Genomic DNA, 24,665 nt, shown 5'->3' with positions numbered 1-24,665 from the left:
CACCTCTGAATCTCGTTGGCCCAGGCTATACGTCAGAACGTATTGCACCAGGGCTTGTCGGTGCTGCCACAGTCGCTGCAACATGTGCAGAGTTGAATTCCACCGGGTAGGCACATCGCATTTTAGCCGGTGAAGTGGCAGGCCCAACGACTTCTGTAGAGATGTAAGTCGCTGAGCTGCGGGATGCGAACGGCGGAAGTGAGCACACAGCGACCGTGCCCTCTGCAGAAGGCCATCTAGTCTGGGATAGTGGGCTAAAAATTGCTGGACAACCAGGTTCAACACGTGAGCCATACAAGGCACGTGTGTGACATTGCCCCGGCGAAGGGCCGCACCCAGTTTGCAGCATTGTCGCACACGGCCTTCCCTGGTTTCAGGTCCAGTGGAGACAACCATTCATGAAATTGGTTCTCCAGAGCTGACCACAACTCCTCAGCTGTGTGACTCACATTTCCCAGACATTTCAATGTAAAAACCGCCTGATGACATTGAGCCCTACTGCCAGCATAGTAAGGAGGTGTGCAGGATCCCTTCTGCGCAGTTAGAAAGCTTGTGGCATGACCAGACAGGCTTTGGGTGAAGGTGGAAGACCGAGAGGAGGTTGAGGAGGCAGAAGCAGTGGAGGAACTTTGACATAAAGAGGATTGACGCACAACTCGTGGGGACGGCAAGACTTGGACAGCAGCCCCTTGTCCTGCTGTCACCATAGTTACCCAGTGCCCAGTCAGTGACATGTAACGCCCCTGTCCATGCCTACTCGTCCAAGTGTCTGTGGTGAAATGCACCCTGTCACACACAGAGTTTCTCAAAGAAGCGGTGATGTTGTGTGCGACATGCTGGTGGAGCGCAGGCACACCTTTCTTTGAGAAGTAGTGCCGACTGGGCATCTGGTACTGGGGCACTGCGACGGACATAAGGTCTCGAAAATCCTCTGTGTCCACCAGGCGGAAAGGCAGCATTTCTGTAGCCAAGAGCTTGCAGATGGTGAAATTCAACCTCTTAGCTTTCTCATGGCTAGGAGGAAATGGTCTTTTACTTGTCCACATCTGAGGGACCGAGGGCTGGCTATTGTGCTTAGACGGGGTTGATAAGGGTGTCCCCGGCAAACTGCCGGTCTGTGAGGAAGATGCAGGCGGACATGTTAGGTTGCCTTGATCCAAAGGTGGTGCTATCGATGTCGGACAGCGCTCAACACCAGCTGGTGTTACCACCTCCAAAGAAAATGATGACCTGCCAATCACGTTGGCTGTTGCGGGTAAAGAGGTGGCAGATCTGCGCCCCAAAACAGGTGTGACTGCTGTCCCCCCAGTCACAGAGGATGAAGAGGCCGCGGATGCACAAGATATGGCAGACGGTGATTGGCCCGGCCGGCTAGGCCGCATTGTAGCACACTGAGCTTCCCACTGCAACTTATGCTTCATGTCCATGTGCCGGTTCATGCATGAAGTACTCAAACTATGTATTTTTTGGCCTCTACTTAGCTTTTGCTGACAAATGTTACAGATAACACGAGTTGGGTCATCTTTATCGATCTGAAAAAATGCCCAGGCTATGCAAGGCTTAGCACCCATGCGACCTGAAGAGCCACCACGACTTGTGGTGAGAGGCAGAGTTGTGTTTGAGGATGCAGTTGTTGACGTGCTTCCAGTACTACGTCTCTGTCCAGGAAGGCGCAACCTGACCTCGTCGTCACTAGCATCTTCCTCCACCTCCTCTGCTGACCTCATCTCTTGGCTGACTGTGGGTTGACAGTAAGTGGGATCTCCGACCTCATCATCATCACCCTGTGCGTTATCACACCCGTCGTCCTCAGAGCAACCTGTTCCTGCCCTGACAAAAAACTAAAGTTGTCGCTCCAATCAGGTATTTGAGTCTTATCATCGTCTTCCTCATTGTCTCCACCAACAGGAGTTACAGTTTGGGAATGAGGGTCTACATTATGGTCAGAACCTTCTGCGTCTGGTCCTGGATCCGACTCATAAAGATTCTGGGCATCAGTGCAGATCATTTCCTCGTCTGGATTCACAGAAGCGCTGGAGTCGACCTCTGATTCCCAGGCTATAGTATGAGTAAACAGCTCTGCAGACTCAACCATCTGTTCTACCTCATACTCAGACGGGCAGCTGGAGATTTGGGAGCTGTGAGGAAGCAAGTGCGATTTGGGTGACACCTTTGAGGACTGGAGTATTTGTGATGTTGAAGTTGATGTGGAGGAGAGCCCACTTAAAGGAGCACTTGATATCCGTTGAAGCACCTGCTGTTTTTGTGCCTCATCTGGAATTTGTAGCGATTGGCGTGGCCGTAAGAAAGGGATCTTATCACATTGTCCGCTAAAAGAAGTAGACATTTTAGTTTGGCTGGAAGATGGTCTTTCTTCTGCAGATGTTACTGTTGCTTTAACACCTACCCCACGGACACAACCTTTTTTCCCCTTCCCAACACGCCTATTCCCCTTTCCACCAGCAGCAGGCCTTTTTCCACTCATTTTGGTGGTTAACTAATTCACAACTCTGGAGTTGTTTGCACAAAAAAACAATGGATGGTAACCGAGCAGAGCTGAGTGGCCAAACTGTGGTATTAGGCCAAAACTATTGGCTGGGTTAGATGCAGAAAAAAATTATTTTGAATTTGCAACCTGATGGAGGTCAGTATAGATGCACTAATACAAATAGTCCCACACACAGCTAGAAGCCCAAATATTTTTTCAGAGGTACTGTAGATGCAGATAAAAATTAGTTTTAATTTGCAACCTGATGGAGGTCAGTATAGATGGACTAATAGAGAAAGTCCGACACACTACTAGAAGGCCAAATATTTTTTCAGAGGTAGATGCAGAAAAAAATATATTCAGTTTGCAACCTGATGGAGGTCAGTATAGATGGACTAATACAAATAGTCCCACACACAGCTAGAAGCCCAAATATTTTTTCAGAGGTACTGTAGATGCAGATAAAAATTATTTTTAATTTGCAACCTGATGGAGGTCAGTATAGATGGACTAATAGACCAAGTCCCACACACTGCTAGAAGCCCAAATATTTTTTCAGAGCTAGATGCAGAAAAAAATTATTTTTAATTTGCAACCTGATGGAGGTCAGTATAGATGGACTAATAGACCAAGTCCCACACACCGCTAGAAGCCCAACTATTTTTTCAGAGCTAGATGCAGAAAAAAATGATATTCAATTTGCAACCTGCTGGAGGTCAGTATAGAAGGACTAATAGAACAAGTCCCACACACTGCTAGAAGCCCAAATATTTTTTCAGAGCTAAATGAAGAAAAAAATTATTTTTAATTTGCAACCTGATGGAGGTCAGTATAGATGGACTAATAGACCAAGTCCCACACACTGCTAGAAGCCCAAATATTTTTTCAGAGCTAGATGCAGAAAAAAATTATTTTTAATTTGCAACCTGATGGAGGTCAGTATAGATGGACTAATAGACCAAGTCCCACACACCGCTAGAAGCCCAACTATTTTTTCAGAGCTAGATGCAGAAAAAAATTATATTCAATTTGCAACCTGCTGGAGGTCAGTATAGAAGGACTAATAGACAAGTCCCACACACCGCTAGAAGCCCAACTATTTTTTCAGAGCTAGATGCAGAAAAAAATTATATTCAATTTGCAACCTGCTGGAGGTCAGTATAGAAGGACTAATAGAACAAGTCCCACACACTGCTAGAAGTCCAAATATTTTTTCAGAGCTAAATGAAGAAAAAAATTATTTTTAGTTTGCAACCTGATGGAGGTCAGTATAGATGGACTAATAGACCAAGTCCCACACACTGCTAGAAGCCCAAATATTTTTTCAGAGCTAGATGCAGGAAAAAATTATTTTTAATTTGCAACCTGATGGAGGTCAGTATAGATGGACTAATAGACCAAGTCCCACACACCGCTAGAAGCCCAACTATTCTTTCAGAGCTAGATGCAGAAAAAAATTATATTCAATTTGCAACCTGCTGGAGGTCAGTATAGAAGGACTAATAGAACAAGTCCCACACACTGCTAGAAGCCCAAATATTTTTCCAGAGCTAAATGAAGAAAAAAAATATTTTTAATTTGCAACCTGATGGAGGTCAGTATAGATGGACTAATAGACCAAGTCCCACACACCGCTAGAAGCCCAACTATTTCTTCAGAGCTAGATGCAGAAAAAAATTATATTCAATTTGCAACCTGCTGGAGGTCAGTATAGAAGGACTAATAGACCAAGTCCCACACACCGCTAGAAGCCCAACTATTTTTTCAGAGCTAGATGCAGAAAAAAATTATATTCAATTTGCAACCTGCTGGAGGTCAGTATAGAAGGACTAATAGAACAAGTCCCACACACTGCTAGAAGCCCAAATATTTTTTCAGAGCTAAATGAAGAAAAAAATTATTTTTAGTTTGCAACCTGATGGAGGTCAGTATAGATGGACTAATAGACCAAGTCCCACACACTGCTAGAAGCCCAATTATTTTTTCAGAGGTACTGTAGATGCAGATAAAAATTATTTTTAATCTGCAACCTGATGGAGGTCAGTATAGATGGACTAATAGACCAAGTCCCACACACCGCTAGAAGCCCAACTATTTTTTCAGAGCTAGATGCAGAAAAAAATGATATTCAATTTGCAACCTGCTGGAGGTCAGTATAGAAGGACTAATAGACCAAGTCCCACACACCGCTAGAAGCCCAACTATTTTTTCAGAGCTAGATGCAGAAAAAAATTATATTCAATTTGCAACCTGCTGGAGGTCAGTATAGAAGGACTAATAGAACAAGTCCCACACACTGCTAGAAGCCCAAATATTTTTTCAGAGCTAAATGAAGAAAAAAATTATTTTTAGTTTGCAACCTGATGGAGGTCAGTATAGATGGACTAATAGACCAAGTCCCACACACTGCTAGAAGCCCAAATATTTTTTCAGAGCTAGATGCAGAAAAAAATTATATTCAGTTTGCAACCTGATGGAGGTCAGTATAGATGGACTAATAGAATGATGCTATGCCCAAAAGATTTTACTTCACTAGGTGCAGTAAAAAAATTGGTATTCTATACACAGGTGGTATATCTTGCAACACAGATAGGCTACTCCACTGACTAACACACTCTGCAATAGGCCAAAAAGGATTAGCTTTGCTAGATTCAGCCAAATGCTGTGAAAAAAACTTGCACAGCACTAGCACAGACCTGCCTGGCAAAAACTGATAGGAACTCATGTAACCTAGTCCTGAAAAGGACTCCAATTACAATTAGTCTTTACTCCCACAACCTATCTATTTAAGAGCACAGACCTCCCTGATAAAAGTCGTAGGAAATGCTGTAACCTAGTCCTTAAAAGGACTGCAATCACAACTATTCCCTACTCCCAAGCTATCTGTATATTTTTGCGAAAATTGGCTTGAAATTAACAAGGTATAGCGCACACAGCAACAGCGGTGCCGTCTAACACGCAGCTGCAGCAGTGAGAAAATGGTGGCGACGGGGAAAATGGCTTGGTCTTATAGGGCAAGGACATGTGACATACACTGCCAATGACACATGCCCTTGCTTGTGTGAAAAAAAGCACTTCGCTCCGTGTGTGCGCTGCTGATAGGCTGACAGATTGCACCTCCCCACTGCAAATGCGGGAAAGAGAAAAAAAAATGGAGATCTTCATTGTTCCTGCAGACATCCATCCCCTGCCCCTCCCCCCACCCCGCTGTACACTCAAACTGCGTATTAACATTAATTTTCATCATTACTGAGAAAAAATCCAGTTATGATTTTGGTGCACGAACAGTTATCGAACATAACCTCGAACAGCCGAATTTTTCTCAAATTGTTCGTGTTCGCCGATCGGCTCGAACACCGCCCAAACCAGCTCGAATTTGAGATTGGCGAACAGTTCGAGTAGAACAACGCTCATCTCTACTTAAAAGGGCCAAAAGCTGCATAATTCAGAGATTTGAACCGTGGAACTGCAAAACCAAACTAATAGTTATCTGACTTACACCAGAATATTTTAAACAGATATATATGTGTCTGAACAGTAAGGGAGAAACTATTACTGTTTTTTTATGTAAAAAAGGCCAAAAGCTGCATAATACAGAGATTTGAACCATGGTACTGCAAAACCAAACTTCTAGTTATCTGGCCTACACCAGAGTATTTTAAACAGATATATTTGTGTCTGAACAGTCAGGGAGACACTATTACTGTTTTTTTTTTAAGTAAAAAAGGCCAAAATCTGGATAATACTGAGACTTGAACCATGGAACTGCAAAACCAAAATTATATTTATCTAGGCTACACCAGAATATTTTAAACAGATATATTTGTGTTTGAGCCATCAGGGAGACACTATTACTGTTTTTTTTATGGAAAAAAGGCCAAAAGCTGGATAATACAGAGATTTGAACCTAGTAACTGCAAAACCAAACTTCTAGTTATCTAGCCTACACCAGAATATTTTAAACAGATATATTTGTGTCTGAACAGTCAGGGAGACACTATTACTGTCTTTTTTATGTAAAAAAGACCAAAAGCTGGATAATGCTGATATTTGAACCGTGAAACTGCAAAACCAAACTTCTAGTTTTCTGGCCTACACCAGAATATTTTAAACAGATATATTTGTTTCTGAGCAGACAGGGAGACACTATTACTGTTTTTTTATGTGAAGAAGGCCAAAAGCTGCATAATTCAGAGATTTGAACCATGAAACTGCACAATCAAACTTCTAGTTTTCTTGCCTACACCAGAATATTTTGAACAGATATATTTGTGTCTGAACAGTCAGGGAGACACTATTACTGTTTTTTTTTACAGAAAAGGCCAAAAGCTGGATAATACAGAGATTTGAACCATGGAACTGCAAAACCTATCTTCTATTTATTTGGCCTACACCAGAATATTTTAAACAGATATATTTGTGTCTAAACAGTCAGGGAGACACTATTACTGTTTTTTGTCATGTTAAAAAAGGCCAAAAGCTGAATGATACAGAGATTTGAACCGTGCAACTGCAAAACCATACTTCTAGTTGTCTGGCCTACACCAGAATTTTTTAAACAAATATATTTGTATCTGAACAGTCAGGGATACACTATTACTGTTTTTTTATGTAAAAAAAGGCCAATAGCTGCATAATACAGAGATTTGAACAATGGAACTGCAAAACCAAACTTCTAGCTATTTGGCCTACACCGGAATATTTTAAACAGATATATTTGTGTCTGAGCAGTCAGGGAGACAATATTACTGTTTTTTTATGTAAAAAAGGCCAAAAGCTGCATAATATAGAGATTTGAACCGTGCAACTGCAAAATCAAACTTCAATTTATCTGGCCTACATCAGAATATTTTAAACAGATATATTTGTGTCTGAGCAGTCAGGGAGACACTATTACTGTTTTTTTTTGTAAAAAAGGCCAAAAGCTAGATAATACTGAGATTTGAACCATGGAACTGCAAAACCAAACTTATAGTTATCTAGCCTACACCAGAATATTTTAAACGGATATATTTGTGTTTGAGCAGTCAGGGAGACACTATTACTGTTTTTTTTATGGAAAAAAGGCCAAAAGCTGGATAATACAGAGATTTGAACCTAGTAACTTCAAAACCAAACTTCTATTTATGTAGCCTACACCAGAAAATTTTAAACAGATATATTTGTGTCTGAACAGTCAAAGAGATACTATTACTGTTTCTTTTAATGTAAAAAATGCCAAAAGGTGCATAATACAGAGATTTGAACCGTGCAACTGCAAAACCAAACTACTAGTTATCTGGCCTACACCAGAATATTTTAAACAGATATATTTGTGTCTGAACAGTCAGAGAGACACTATTACTGTCTTTTTTATGTAAAAAAGGCCAAAATCTGGATAATGCTGATATTTGAACCATGGAACTGCAAAACCAAACTTCTAGTTTTCTTGCCTACACCAGAATATTTTAAACAGATATATTTGTGTCTGAACAGTCAGGGAGACACTATTACTGTTTTTTTTTACAGAAAAGGCCAAAAGCTGGATAATACAGAGATTTGAACCATGGAACTGCAAAACCAATCTTCTATTTATTTGGCCTACACCAGAATATTTTAAACAGATATATTTGTGTCTAAACAGTCAGGGAGACACTATTACTGTTTTTTTCCATGAAAAAAAGGCCAAAAGCTGAATGATACAGAGATTTGAACCGAGCAACTGCAAAACCATACTTCTAGTTATCTGGCCTACACCAGAATTTTTTAAACAAATATATTTGTGTCTGAACAGTCAGGGATACACTATTACTGTTTTTTTTATGTATAAAAGGCCAAAAGCTGCATAATACAGAGATTTGAACCGTGCAACTGCAAAACCAAACTTCTAGTTATCTGGCCTACACCAGAATATTTTAGACAGATATATTTGTGTCTGAACAGTCAAGGAGACACTATTACTGTTTTTTATGTAAAATGGCCAAAAGCTGGGTAATGCTGAGATTTTAACAATGGAACTGCAAAACCAAACTTCTAGTTATCTGGCCTACACCAGAATATTTTAGACAGATATATTTGTGTCTGAACAGTCAGGGAGACACTTTTAGTGTTTTTTATGTAAAAAGGCCAAAAGCTGGGTAATACTGAGATTTGAACAATGGAACTGCAAAACCAAACTTCTAGTTATCTGGCCTACACCAGAATATTTTAAACAGATATATTTGTGTCTGAACAGTCAGGGAGACACTATTACTGTTTTTTTTATGTAAAAAAGGCCAACAGCTGGATAATACTGAGATTTGAACCAATGAAGTACAAAACCAAACTTCTAGTTATCTAGCCTACACCAGAATATTTTAAACAGATATATTTGTGTCTGATTAGTCAGCTAGACACTATTACTGTTTTTTTCATGCAAAAAAGGCTAAAAGCTGGATTATACAGAGATTTGAACCGTGCAACTGAAAAACCAAACTTCTAGTTATCTGGCCTACACCAGAATATTTTAAACAGATATATTTGTGTCTGAATAGTCAGGGTGACAGTATTACTGTTTTTTTATGTAAAAAAGGCCAAAAGATGCATAATACAGAGATTTGAACCATGCAACTGCAAAACCAAACTACTAGCTATCTGGCCTACACCAGAATATTTTAAACAGATATATTTGTTTCTGAACAGTGAGGGAGACACTATTATTGTTTTTTTTTTATGTAAAAAGGTCAAAAGCTGCATAAGACAGAGATTTGAACCGTGCAACTGCAAAATCAAACTTCTAGTTATCTAGCCTACACCATAATATTTAAAACCGATATATTTGTGTCTGAACAGTCAGGGAGAAACTATTACTGTTTTTTTATGTTAAAAAGGCCAAAAGCTGCACAATAAAAAGATTTTAACCGTGGAACTGCAAAACCAAACTACTAGTTATCTGGCCTACACCAGAATATTTTAAACAGATATATTTGTGTCTGAACAGTCTGGGAGACACTATTACTGTTTTTTTTTATGTAAAAAAGGCCAAAAGCTGGATAATACTGAGATTTGAACCGTGCAACTGCAAATCCAAACTTCTAGTTTTCTGGCCTACACCAGAATATTTTAAACAGATATATTTGTGTCTGAACAGTCAGGTAGACACTATTACTGTTTTTTTCTGGAATAAAGGCCAAAAGCTGGATAATACTGAGATTTGAACCATGCAACTGCAAAGCCAAACTTCTAGTTATCTAGCCTACACCAGAATATTTTAAACAGATATATTTGTGTCTGAATAGTCAGGGAGACATTATTACTGTTTTTTTGTATGTAAAAAGGCCAAAAGCTGCATAATACAGAGATTTGAACCGTGCAACTGCAAAACCAAATTCTAGTTATCTGGCCTACACCAGAATATTTTAAACAGATTTATTTGTGTCTGAACAGTCAGGGAGACACTATTACTGTTTTTTTTATGTAAAAAAGGCCAAAAGCTGCATAATACAGAGATTTGAAAAGGGGAACTGCAAAACCAAACTTCTAGTTGTCTGGCCTACAACAGAATATTTTAAACAGATATATTTTTGTCTGAACAGTCAGGGAGACACTATTACTGTTTTTTTTATGTAAAAAAGGCCAAAAGATGCATGATACAGAGATTTGAACCGTGCAACTGCAAAACCAAACTACTAGCTCTCAGGCCTACACCAGAATATTTTACACAGATATATTTGTGTCTGAACAGTGAGGGAGACACTATTATTGTTTTTTTTATGTAAAAAAGGCCAAAACCTGCATAATACAGAGATTTGAACCGTGGAACTGCAAAACCAAACTTCTAGTTGTCTGGCCTGCACCAGAATATTTTAAACAGATATATTTGTGTCTGAACAGTCAGGGAGACACTATTACTGTTTTTTTATGTGAAAAAGGCCAAAAGCTGGATAATACAGAGATTTGACCCGTGCAACTCCAAAACCAAGTTTCTAGTATTCTGGCCTACACCCGAAAATTTTAAACAGATATATCTGTGTCTGAACAGTGAGGGAGACACTATTATTGTTTTTTTGATGTAAAAAAGGCCAAAAGCTGCATAATACAGTGATTTGAACCGTGCAACTGCAAAACTAAACTTCTAGTTATCTGGCCTAAACCAGAATATTTTAAAGCGGTATATTTGTGTCTGAACAGTCAGGGAGACACTATTACTGCGTTTTTTATGTAAAAAAGGCCAAAAGCTGCATAATACAGAGATTTGAACCGTGGAACTGCAAATCCAAACTTCTAGTTGTCTGGCCTACACCAGAATATTTTAAACAGATATATTTGTGTCTGAACAGTCAGGGAGATACTATTACTGTTTTTTTATGTGAAAAAGGCCAAAAGCTGGATAATACTGAGATTTGATCCGTGGAACTTCAAAGCCAAACTTCTAGTTATCTATCCTACACCAGAAAATTTTAAACAGATATATTTGTGTCTGATCAGTCAGGGAGACACTATTTCTGTTTTTTTTATGAAAAAAAGGCCAAAAGCTGGATAATACAGAGATTTGACCCGTGCAACTGAAAAACCAAGCTTCTAGTTTTCTGGCCTACACCAGAAAATTTTAAACAGATATATTTGTGTCTGAACAGTCAGGGAGACACTATTACTGTTTTTTTTATGTAAAAAAGGCCAAAAGCTGCATAATACTGTAATGCAGCGACTTGCTGGCATTACGGTAATGGTCTAGGATGTGTTTTACCTGACCATATACCTTTCCCCTCAGGTGACTGGTCACATGACTGTGACATCACACAGGTCCTGTATGCACAGTAAAGGTCTGTACACATGACTGGGACAGCACACAGGACCTATACACACAGCTGACTGATCACATGACTGTGACATCAGCAAGGTCCTGTCTGTGTATGTATGTGTGCTACAGGATATATAAACCCTGGTAATTTGAGACAGGTGTTGAGAGAGAGAGGCGTAAGGCCTGTTCCTGTGTGTGTGGGACACCGTTTGTGAGAGGCCTAGTGAGGCCGAGAGTGAAGCCTGGCAGCCTGAAAGGCCGAGCCTTTATCCTGTGCGTGGATGTCAGTGGCCTTTGAGGGAGAGCCGGCTTGGTGAAGAACCCTGAAATTCGCAGGCTGGATGTCAAGTGTGGAAGACTTACCAGTAGCCTACGAGGGGACGACGGCTAGAGACCCCCCACCTGGGAAAGCCGCAAAGCCACAGTAGTGGCGGAATAAACGGACTGTAGCAGCCAAAACCCGCTAAAGGTAAAAATGCTGCATTATATGGACATTTATGTTGTTGCCTAGCCGAGGGCTATAACGGGAGCCAAGTGGACGTGTCTGTCGCTGGAAAGGCTCCCGAATTGTGATGTGTGTAATATGCCAGTCTGCCACTTGAGAAGCTCCCGGAGGTGATAGGTGTAAACATGCCGGGCTTATACTAAGATGGACTGTGTGATTAGTGGTTTATGGCGAAATAATAAACTGCATTGTGAAATATCGGAAGGACATTTCTTATGTGCCTTAATTTACCCCGTGCAGCGAGTATCCCCCATTATTATGACTAGCGCTGCCTTACATGTGGTTCGAGAATGCGGGCAATGGCAGCCCGGTTGCTAGCGGCAACGACAACACGGTTGCTAGGGGCAACGGCACAGGACGACAAGTGTGGATAAAGCATCTTGCTGCAACTCGGCGGGGTTGCGAAGATTGTCGTTGTACTCAAATCCGGTTGTTTGCTGCAACTCGGCGGGGTTGCCAAGATTGGCGTCGCACTCAAACCTGGTTTGCTGTGGCTCGGCGGGGCTTACGAAATTAAAAGCATCTGACTGCAACTCGGCGGGGTTGCGAATATTATCATCGCACTCAATCCTGGTTTGCGGTGGCTCGGCGGGGCCACGAATATTTTTCCGGGAGAGCGGTGAAGTTCTAGTGTGAACAGCGTACCGCGATGGCTGTGAGCAAAGCAGCAGATCTGTCTGGAGCAATTGAGCGGTTGAATGGCCGGTTGGGACAAGAGCAGGTATTTGGGAAACTTTTACTGGACATGGTGCAGGAACCGCAGGAGCTGTGGGCACCATATGGAATGGCGGCAGTGGACCATTCTATGGACTCTCCGGGGGCGCCAGTGTTGTCCCAGAGTGCCCGGGGAGGTGGTAAGAGATGTTGTGAACTGAGTCCTAAGACTACTGCTGATTTTTTGTGTAAAAATTACCCTGCCGGTGTGGTTGTTAAAAAGGGGGCGGAGTTTAAAAAGGGGCGGATTTTCACAAGAGTGTGGACTGCAGAAAACTGGAAATTGTTACTGGTTGTGGGTTGGTACCTCCTAAAAATGACAATGTGACCGTTGATAACGGGGTAACTCCAGTAGAAGGGTGTGACGTCAAAGTGGGAGGTGACCTGTTAGTCCACAACACCATGGGGAGTGACACAGACCTCGTAGCTGACTGTGACACTATGAAAGTAAAAAGTGAGTTCGGTCAGAAGGGGCTAGATGAGGGGAGAGAGTCCCCCTCTCGTCGTCGACGGCGCAAAAGCCACAAAAATGTTGCTCCGGTATTACTCCCTGAAAATGAAAATAAAGAGAATATAGTACTGTGTGCCTATGCCTCAAGTGCGGGTCCTCCTTTAGAGGTAGAAGAGGAGATAACATTGCCAGTAGCAACCTCCGGTACGGTACTGAGACTGATGGATCAGGATCCGACAGCACTGAAAGGGGAGGCGGCCAGTCATGACCAAGAGCTGGAGCCTATCAGGCCGCAGGGTCAGATTGACGTGCAGCCATTATGTGAAAACCTGGGGAACGTGTCCTCAGACCAGCTGAACCTGGAGTCTCAGCAGCAGAAAATATACCAGGTTTTGAGGAACTGGCAGCGAGACATGGAGGGAAGCAACGCGGAAATTAACCATTGGAAGGAAATGTTCTACGGAATTAAGGAGGACCGCCGCAAAATCAAGGAGGAGGTTTTTCAATTACAGATTGACAAAGCGGTGTGTGAAGATGAGTTATGTGAGGTGAAAGATCGCTTCTCCCTGGTACAGTTAGAGCTGTCTGCCCTCAAAGAGGCGCTGCAGCATGAAGTTGCTGGGCGTGAACAAAACCTAGAACGATTGCGCGAACAGTTCAACCAGGAGCTGTGTGACTTCAAGAAGGAGTGTGATGAAAAGTTCGGTATGGAACTGCAACAACTTAAGAGAGATTATGAGGATCTCCTCAAGGTAAAAGAAAAACTAGAGGAGGATAAGGCGGGTGCAGAGCAAGTGCACCAAGTGGTTGAGACCACTCTGCAAGAAACCCGTGAGGAGAATGATGATCTCCGTGGAAAGACCCTAGGTCTGGAAGCTCAGGTGAAGGAGCTACAGATGTCCTGTGAAACTCTCCAGAGGGTGGAGACGTGCCTTAAAGAAACAGTCAGCAAGATGGAAGCTGAGCGGAAAAAGATGGAGGAGTCCATCAGAGAAGCCACAGACCAGGGCCAGGAGTTAGCCGCTGGTGATGGGAGGTATGAAGCAGCTACCTCCTCGAGTGATGTGAGCTTGGATGATTCGGTGGGAGTAAGAGCCGAGATCAGGGAGCTCAAGGAATTGCTTCAGGCCCATTTGAAGCAAGAGAGGTCTGAGAGAACTCTATTGTTAAAAGAGCAGTTGAAGCAGGAAGAGCTTCAGAGATGGGCCGCTGAGAGGTGAGTGACGGAACTAGAGGAAGAGGTTTCCGGGCTCAAAGGTCGCCTGACAAAGTATCATTCGGTGAACGAGGCCTCCTTGGAGAAGGAAAAGGTCAAACACGTTGCACTCACTCCCTTATACCATGAGAAGGTGGACCTGAGGAGAGCTAAGAGCATGGTAACAGAAGATAAATATGAAGTGGAAGTGGTCAAGACGAAAATTCATGAATTTGTAGCTGTGAGTCAGCTCAGGGTAAGCATACAGGGGGAAGAAGCTGAAAGTCAGTTGTCCCTGAACCCTGAGCTGGTTGATCGTCTGGAAACTACTGGTGAGACCGAAACGTCTTGGTACAAATGCCTCGTAGATGTACCCGAGGATTTGAGGGAAGAATGCACCCGTGAGTCCGTGCATGAAGAGTTTAAGAAGGCTGTGGGAGCCTGTAAGGTGTACTTGACCTCAGAAGCTAAACAGCTGGTGGTTCTGTCCTTGACCGAAGTCACCGTGAAGAGGGTGGCGATCCTAAGTGATATGCATTGGCGATGTATTCGCACAAAGCGGTTTCTCCGGTTGAAGATGGAACAAGCCGTTAGACAACTGGAGCTGATGAGGAAAGCTCACAGTATGCGTGAAGAGGTCATCCGGGTGCCTCATGTTCTGGTGAGAAAGCTCATTGGGAGAAGCGATCGAGCCATGCAGATTATGGTCAAGAAGTCTGGTGTGGTGAAAGTAAGCAATCTACGTGATCATCAGGACTGGATACCAGACGAAGACGGCATGGTGTCCTTCTCCGCTGTAGGAACAGAAGAAAGCCTAGAATATATACGCATGCTGATTGAGTACCGAGTGACCTACCTGCAGGAGGTAGAACAATTGAATCTCGCTAGACTGCGAGTAGATAGACAGCATCATCTGAGCAGCAGAAGATGGAAGCCGTCTAGAAACAGTGAGACCCGACAGAGAAAGAGACCCCTAAATACCAGAACAGCTACAGCTGGAGTTAGAGACCTTTCAAAATGTCCTGAGAGTAGTGGGCGTGGGTTTAGAGGTAGTGAGACCTCCAGTAACTCAGGTTTGAGCAGCCCATACAAACGACCCCAAAGAGGACGGGACAGTACGGAGTTGAACCGGACCTTAGATACCAGGGCATGTGAGTCACACCGCTGTATGACTGACCGCTGGGAGCGGGGGAGGTCTGACAAGATTATGACTGACCGCTGGGAGCGGGGGAGACCTGACAAGGTTACAACTGACCGCTGGGAGCGGGGGAGCTCTGACAAGGTTACGACCCGGAAAGGTGACCCGACGAAGTCAGTGACAGTGACAAATGGTAGGTCCCTAAGGAATGGGCTAATGTCATTGACTAATATTCCAGGGGCTGAACAGCGCAATTGACAAGTACATGGTCTCGGTATGAGCTGTCGGATATGAGGTGATTGTGTATATTATGTGTTCAACCCCACAAGTTTGAACAGAGGGGGGGGATATGTAATGCAGCAACTTGCTGGCATTACGGTAATGGTCTAGGATGTGTTTTACCTGACCATATACCTTTCCCCTCAGGTGACTGGTCACATGACTGTGACATCACACAGGTCCTGTATGCACAGTAAAGGTCTGTACACATGACTGGGACAGCACACAGGACCTATACACACAGCTGACAGATCACATGACTGTGACATCAGCAAGGTCCTGTCTGTGTATGTATATGTGCTACAGGATATATAAACCCTGGTAATTTGAGACAGGTGTTGAGAGAGAGAGGCGTAAGGCCTGTTCCTGTGTGTGTGGGACACCGTTTGTGAGAGGCCTAGTGAGGCCGAGAGTGAAGCCTGGCAGCCTGAAAGGCCGAGCCTGGATCCTGTGCGTGGATGTCAGTGGCCTTTGAGGGAGAGCCGGCTTGGTGAAGAACCCTGAAAGGCGCAGGCTGGATGTCAAGTGTGGAAGACATACCAGTAGCCTACGAGGGGACGACGGCTAGAGACCCCCCACCTGGGAAAGCCGCAAAGCCACAGTGGTGGTGGAATAAATGAACTGTAGCAGCCAAAACCCGCTAAAGGTAAAAACGCTGCGTTATATGTACATTTATGTTGTTGCCTAGCCGAGGGCTATAACGGGAGTCAAGTGGACGTATCAGTCGCTGTAAAGGCTCCCGAATTGTGATGTGTGTAATATGCCGGTCTGCCACTTGAGAAGCTCCCGGAGGTGATAGGTGTAAACATGCCGGGCGTATACTAAGATGGACTGTGTGATTAGTGGTCTATGACGAAATAATAAACTGCATTGTGAAATATCGGAAGGACATTTCTTATGTGCCTTAATTAATAATAATATAATAATAATAGTTTATTTTTATAGCGCCAACATATTCCGCAGCACTTTACAAATTTTAGGGGGGACATATACAGACAATAATTGACCCGGTGGAACGAGTATCCCCCATTATTATGACTAGCGCTGCCTTACAATACAGAAATTTGAACTGTGCAACTGCAAAACCAAACTTCTAGTTATCTGGCCTACACCAGAATATTTTAAAGAGATATATTTGTGTCTGAACAGTCAGGAAGACACTATTACTGTTTTTTTACGGAAAAAATGCCAAAAGATGGACAATACAGAGATTTGAACGGTGCAACTGCAAAACCAAACTTCTAGTTATTTCGCCGACACCAGAATATTTTTAACAGATATATTTGTGTCTGAACAGTCATGGAGACACTATTATTGTTTTTTTTACGGAAAAAGGCCAAAAGCTGGATAATACTGAGATTTGAACCAATGAACTGCAAAACCAAACTTCTAGTTATCTAGCCTACACCAGAATATTTTAAACAGATATATTTGTGTCTGAATAGTCAGGGAGACACTATTACTGTTTTTTTTATGTAAAAAAGGCCAAAAGCTGGATAATACAGAGATTTGAACCGTGCAGCTGCAAAAACAAACTTCTAGTTATCTGGCCTACACCAGAATATTTTAAACAGACATATTTGTGTCTGAACAGTCAGGGAGACACTATTACTGTTTTTTTAGGTAAAAAAGGCCAAAAGCTGGATAATACTTAGATTTGAACCATGGAACTGCAAAACCATACTTCTAGTTATCTAGCCTACACCAGAATATTTTAATCAGATATATTTGTGTCTGAACAGTCAGAGAGACACTATTACTGTTTTTTTTTCATGTAAAAAAGGCCAAAAGCTGCATAATACAGTGATTTGAACCGTGCAACTGAAAAACCAAACTTCTAGATATTTGGCCTACACCAGAATATTTTAAACAGATATATTTGTGTCTGAACAGTCAGTGAGACACTATTACTGTTTTTTTATGTAAAAAATGCCAAAAGCTGGATAATACTGAGATTTGAACCATGTAACTGCAAAATCAAACTTCTAGTTATCTAGCCTACACCAGAATATTTTAAACAGATATATTTGTGTCTGAACAGTCAGGGAGACACTATTACTGTTTTTTATATGTAAAAAAGGCCAAAAGCTGGATAATACTGAGATTTGAACCAATGAACTTCAAAAACCAAACTTCTAGTTGTCTGGCCTACACCAGAATATTTTAAACAGATATATTTGTGTCTGAACAGTCAGTGAGACACTATTACTGTTTTTTTTATGTAAAAAAGGCTAAAAGCTGGATAATACAGAGATTTGAACCGTGCAACTGCAAAACCAAACTTCTAGTTATCTGGCCTACATCAGAATATTTTAAACAGATATATTTGTGTCTGAACAGTCAGGGAGACACTATTACTGTATTTTTTTATGTAAAAAAGGCCAAAACATGCATAATACAGATATTTGAACCGTGCAACTGCAAAATCAAACTACTAGCTATCTGGCCTACACCAGAATATTTTAAACAGATATATTTGTGTCTGAACAGTCAGGGAGACACTATTATTGTTTTTTTTATGTAAAAAGGCCAAAAGCTGCATAATACAGAGATTTGAACCGTGCAACTGCAAAACCAAACTTCTAGTTAACTGGCCTACACCAGATAATTTTAAACAGATATATTTGTGTCTAAACAGTCAGGGAGACACTATTACTGTGTTTTTTATGTAAAAAAGGCCAAAAGCTGCATAATACAGAGATTTGAACCGTGGAACTGCAAAACCAAACTTCTAGTTGTCTGGCCTACACCAGAATATTTTAAACAGATATATTTGTGTCTGAACAGTCAGGAAAACACTATTACTGTTTTTTTACGGAAAAAAGTCCAAAAGATGGACAATACAGAGATTTGAACGGTGCAACTGCAAAACCAAACTTCTAGTTATCTGGCCTACACCAGAATATTTTAAAGAGATATATTTGTGTCTGAACAGTCAGGAAGACACTATTACTGTTTTTTTACGGAAAAAATGCCAAAAGATGGACAATACAGAGATTTGAACGGTGCAACTGCAAAACCAAACTTCTAGTTATTTCGCCGACACCAGAATATTTTTAACAGATATATTTGTGTCTGAACAGTCATGGAGACACTATTATTGTTTTTTTTACGGAAAAAGGCCAAAAGCTGGATAATACTGAGATTTGAACCAATGAACTGCAAAACCAAACTTCTAGTTATCTAGCCTACACCAGAATATTTTAAACAGATATATTTGTGTCTGAATAGTCAGGGAGACACTATTACTGTTTTTTTTATGTAAAAAAGGCCAAAAGCTGGATAATACAGAGATTTGAACCGTGCAGCTGCAAAAACAAACTTCTAGTTATCTGGCCTACACCAGAATATTTTAAACAGACATATTTGTGTCTGAACAGTCAGGGAGACACTATTACTGTTTTTTTTAGGTAAAAAAGGCCAAAAGCTGGATAATACTTAGATTTGAACCATGGAACTGCAAAACCATACTTCTAGTTATCTAGCCTACACCAGAATATTTTAATCAGATATATTTGTGTCTGAACAGTCAGAGAGACACTTTTACTGTTTTTTTTTCATGTAAAAAAGGCCAAAAGCTGCATAATACAGTGATTTGAACCGTGCAACTGAAAAACCAAACTTCTAGATATCTGGCCTACACCAGAATATTTTAAACAGATATATTTGTGTCTGAACAGTCAGTGAGACACTATTACTGTTTTTTTATGTAAAAAATGCCAAAAGCTGGATAATACTGAGATTTGAACCATGTAACTGCAAAATCAAACTTCTAGTTATCTAGCCTACACCAAAATATTTTAAACAGATATATTTGTGTCTGAAAAGTCAGGGAGACACTATTACTGTTTTTTTTTATGTAAAAAAGGCCAAAAGCTGGATAATACTGAGATTTGAACCAATGAACTTCAAAAACCAAACTTCTAGTTGTCTGGCCTACACCAGAATATTTTAAACAGATATATTTGTGTCTGAACAGTCAGTGAGACACTATTACTGTTTTTTTTATGTAAAAAAGGCTAAAAGCTGGATAATACAGAGATTTGAACCGTGCAACTGCAAAACCAAACTTCTAGTTATCTGGCCTACATCAGAATATTTTAAACAGATATATTTGTGTCTGAACAGTCAGGGAGACACTATTACTGTATTTTTTATGTAAAAAAGGCCAAAACATGCATAATACAGATATTTGAACCGTGCAACTGCAAAATCAAACTACTAGCTATCTGGCCTACACCAGAATATTTTAAGCAGATATATTTGTGTCTGAACAGTCAGGGAGACACTATTATTGTTTTTTTTATGTAAAAAGGCCAAAAGCTGCATAATACAGAGATTTGAACCGTGCAACTGCAAAACCAAACTTCTAGTTAACTGGCCTACACCAGATAATTTTAAACAGATATATTTGTGTCTGAACAGTCAGGAAAACACTATTACTGTTTTTTTACGGAAAAAATGCCAAAAGATGGACAATACAGAGATTTGAACGGTGCAACTGCAAAACCAAACTTCTAGTTATCTGGCCTACACCAGAATATTTTAAAGAGATATATTTGTGTCTGAACAGTCAGGGAGACACTATTACTGTTTTTTTATATAAAAAAGGCCAAAAGCTGGATAATACTTAGATTTGAACCATGGAACTACAAAACCATACTTCTAGTTACCTAGCCTACACCAGAATATTTTAATCAGATATATTTGTGTCTGAACAGTCAGGGAGACACTATTACTGTTTTTTTATGTAAAAAAGGCCAAAAGCTGCATAATACTGAGATTTGAACCTTGCAACTGCAAAACCAAACTTCTAGTTAACTGGACTACACCAGATTATTTTAAACAGATATATTTGAGTCTGAATAGTCAGGGATACACTATTACTGTTTTTTTATGTAAAAAAGGCCAAAAGCTGGATAATACTGAGATTTGAACCATGGAACTGCAAAACCAAACTTCTAGTTATCTAGCCTACACCAGAATATTTTAAACTGATATATTTGTGTCTGAACAGTCAGGGAGACACTATTACTGTTTTTTGTATGTTAAAAAGGCCAGAAGCTGCATAATACAGAGATTTTAACCGTGGAACTGCAAAACCAAACTACTAGTTATCTGACCTACACCAGAATATTTTAAACAGATATATTTGTGTCTGAACAGTCAGGGACACACTATTACTGTTTTTTTTTACAGAAAAAAGGCCAAAAGCTGGATAATACTGAGATTTGAACCAATGAACTGCAAAATCAAACTTCTAGTTATCTAAACTACACCAGAATATTTTAAACACATATATTTGTGTCTGAATAGTCAGGGAGACACTATTACTGGTTTTTTTTATGTAAAAAAGGCCAAAAGCTGGATAATACAGAGATTTGAACCGTGCAACTGCAAAAACAAACTTCTAGTTATCTGGCCTACACCAGAATTTTTTACACAGATATATTTGTGTCTGAACAGTCAGGGAGACACTATTACTGTTTTTTTATATAAAAAAGGCCAAAAGCTGGATAATACTTAGATTTGAACCATGGAACTGCAAAACCATACTTCTAGTTATCTAGCCTACACCAGAATATTTTAATCAGATATTTTTGTGTCTGAACAGTCAGGGAGACACTATTACTGTTTTTTTATGTAAAAAAGGCCAAAAGCTGCATAATACTGAGATTTGAACCTTGCAACTGCAAAACCAAACTTCTAGTTAACTGGACTACACCAGATTATTTTAAACAGATATATTTGAGTCTGAATAGTCAGGGAGACACTATTACTGTTTTTTTATGTAAAAAAGGCCAAAAGCTGGATAATACTGAGATTTGAACCATGGAACTGCAAAACCAAACTTCTATTTATCTAGCCTACACCAGAATATTTTAAACTGATATATTTGTGTCTGAACAGTCAGGGAGACACTATTACTGTTTTTTGTATGTTAAAAGGGCCAGAAGCTGCATAATACAGAGATTTTAACCGTGGAACTGCAAAACCAAACTTCTAGTTATCTGACCTACACCAGAATATTTTAAACAGATATATTTGTGTCTGAACAGTCAGGGACACACTAATACTGTTTTTTTTTAACAGAACAAAGGCCAAAAGCTGGATAATACTGAGATTTGAACCAATGAACTGCAACATCAAACTTCTAGTTATCTAAACTACACCAGAATATTTTAAACACATATATTTGTGTCTGAATAGTCAGGGAGACACTATTACTGTTTTTTTTATGTAAAAAAGGCCAAAAGCTGGATAATACAGAGATTTGAACCGTGCAACTGCAAAAACAAACTTCTAGTTATCTGGCCTACACCAGAATTTTTTACACAGATATATTTGTGTCTGAACAGTCAGGGAGACACTATTACTGTTTTTTTATATAAAAAAGGCCAAAAGCTGGATAACACTTAGATTTGAACCATGGAACTGCAAAACCATACTTCTAGTTATCTAGCCTACACCAGAATATTTTAATCAGATATATTTGTGTCTGAACAGTCAGGGAGACACTATTACTGTTTTTTTATGTAAAAAAGGCCAAAAGCTGCATAATACTGAGATTTGAACCTTGCAACTGCAAAACCAAGCTTCTAGTTAACTGGACTACACCAGATTATTTTAAACAGATATATTTGAGTCTGAATAGTCAGGGAGACACTATTACTGTTTTTTTATGTAAAAAAGGCCAAAAGCTGGATAATACTGAGATTTGAACCGTGCAACTGCAAAAACAAACTTCTAGTTATCTGGCCTACACCAGAATATTTTAAACAGATATATTTGTGTCTGAACAGTCAGGGAGACACTATTACTGTTTTTTTATGTAAAAAAGGCCAAAAGCTGGATAATACTTAGATTTGAACCATGGAACTGCAGAACCATACTTCTAGTTATCTAGCCTACACCAGAATATTTTAATCAGATATATTTGTGTCTGAACAGTCAGGGAGACACTATTACTGTTTTTTTTATGTAAAAAATGCCAAAAGCTGGATAATACTGAGATTTGAACCTTGCAACTGCAAAACCAAACTTCTAGATATCTGGCCTACACCAGAATATATTAAACAGATATATTTGTGTCTGAAAAGTCAGGGAGACAATATTACTGTTTTTTTTATGTAAAAAAGGCCAAAAGATGCATAATATAGAGATTTGAACCGTGCAACTGCAAAATCAAACTACTAGCTATCTGGCCTACACCAGAATATTTTAAACAGATATATTTGTGTCTGAACAGTCAGGGAGACATTATTATTGTTTTTTATGTAAAAAAGGCCAAAAGCTGCATAATACAGAGATTTGAACCGTGCAACTGCAAAACCAAACTTCTAGTTAACTGGACTACACCAGATTATTTTAAACAGATATATTTGAGTCTGAATAGTCAGGGAGACACTATTACTGTTTTTTTATGTAAAAAAGGCCAAAAGCTGGATAATACTGAGATTTGAACCATGGAACTGCAAAACCCAACTTCTATTTATCTAGCCTACACCAGAATATTTTAAACTGATATATTTGTGTCTGAACAGTCAGGGAGACACTATTACTGTTTTTTTATGTTAAAAAGGCCTGAAGCTGCATAATACAGAGATTTTAACCGTGGAACTGCAAAACCAAACTACTAGTTTTCTGACCTACACCAGAATATTTTAAACAGATATATTTGTGTCTGAACAGTCTGTTACACACTATTACTGTTTTTTTATGGAAAAAAGGCCAAAAGCTGGATAATACTTAGATTTGAACCATAGAACTGCAAAACCATACTTCTAGTTATCTAGCCTACACCAGAATATTTTAATCAGATATATTTGTGTCTGAACAGTCAGGGAGACACTATTACTGTTTTTTTTATGTAAAAAATGCCAAAAGCTGGATAATACTGAGATTTGAACCTTGCAACTGCAAAACCAAACTTCTAGATATCTGGCCTACACCAGAATATATTAAACAGATATATTTGTGTCTGAAAAGTCAGGGAGACAATATTACTGTTTTTTTTATGTAAAAAAGGCCAAAAGATGCATAATACAGAGATTTGAACTGTGCAACTGCAAAATCAAACTACTAGCTATCTGGCCTACACCAGAATATTTTAAACAGATATATTTGTGTCTGAACAGTCAGGGAGACACTATTACTGTTTTTTTAATGTAAAAAAGGCCAAAAGCTGCATAATACAGAGATTTAAACTGTACAATTCCAAAACCAAACTTCTAGTTATCTGGCCTACACCAGAATATTTTAAACAGATATATTTATGTCTGAACAGTCAGGAAGACACTATTACTGTTTTTTTTAAGGAAAAAAGGCCAAAAGATGGATAATACAGAGATTTGAACCGTGCAACTGCAAAACCAAACTTCTAGTTATTTCGTCGACATCAGAATATTTTTAACAGATATATTTGTGTCTGACCAGTCAGGGAGACACTATTACTGTTTTTTTATGTAAAAAAGGCCAAAAGCTGGATAATACTTAGATTTGAACCATGGAACTGCAAAACCATAATTCTAGTTATCTAGCCTACACCAGAATATTTTAATCAGATATATTTGTGTCTGAACAGTCAGGGAGACATTATTACTGTTTTTTTTATGTAAAAAATGCCAAAAGCTGGATAATACTGAGATTTGAACCTTGCAACTGCAAAACCAAACTTCTAGATATCTGGCCTACACCAGAATATATTAAACAGATATATTTGTGTCTGAACAGTCAGGGAGACAATATTAATGTTTTTTTTATGTAAAAAAGGCCAAAAGATGCATAATACAGAGATTTGAACCGTGCAACTGCAAAATCAAACTACTTGCTATCTGGCCTACACCAGAATATTTTAAACAGATATATTTGTGTCTGAACAGTCAGGGAGACATTTTTATTGTTTTTTTATGTAAAAAAGGCCAAAAGCTGCATAATACAGAGATTTGAACCGTGCAACTGCAAAACCAAACTTCTAGTTAACTGGACTACACCAGATTATTTTAAACAGATATATTTGAGTCTGAATAGTCAGGGAGACACTATTACTGTTTTTTTATGTAAAAAAGGCCAAAAGCTGTATAATACTGAGATTTGAGCCATGGAACTGCAAAACCCAACTTCTATTTATCTAGCCT

This window comes from Phyllobates terribilis, unplaced genomic scaffold (assembly GCF_046119375.1).
Source record: "Phyllobates terribilis strain yellow unplaced genomic scaffold, ASM4611937v1 Scaffold_8__6_contigs__length_399053987, whole genome shotgun sequence".
NCBI classification, from domain to species: domain Eukaryota; kingdom Metazoa; phylum Chordata; class Amphibia; order Anura; family Dendrobatidae; genus Phyllobates; species Phyllobates terribilis.
This window is presented reverse-complemented; position numbering follows the sequence as displayed.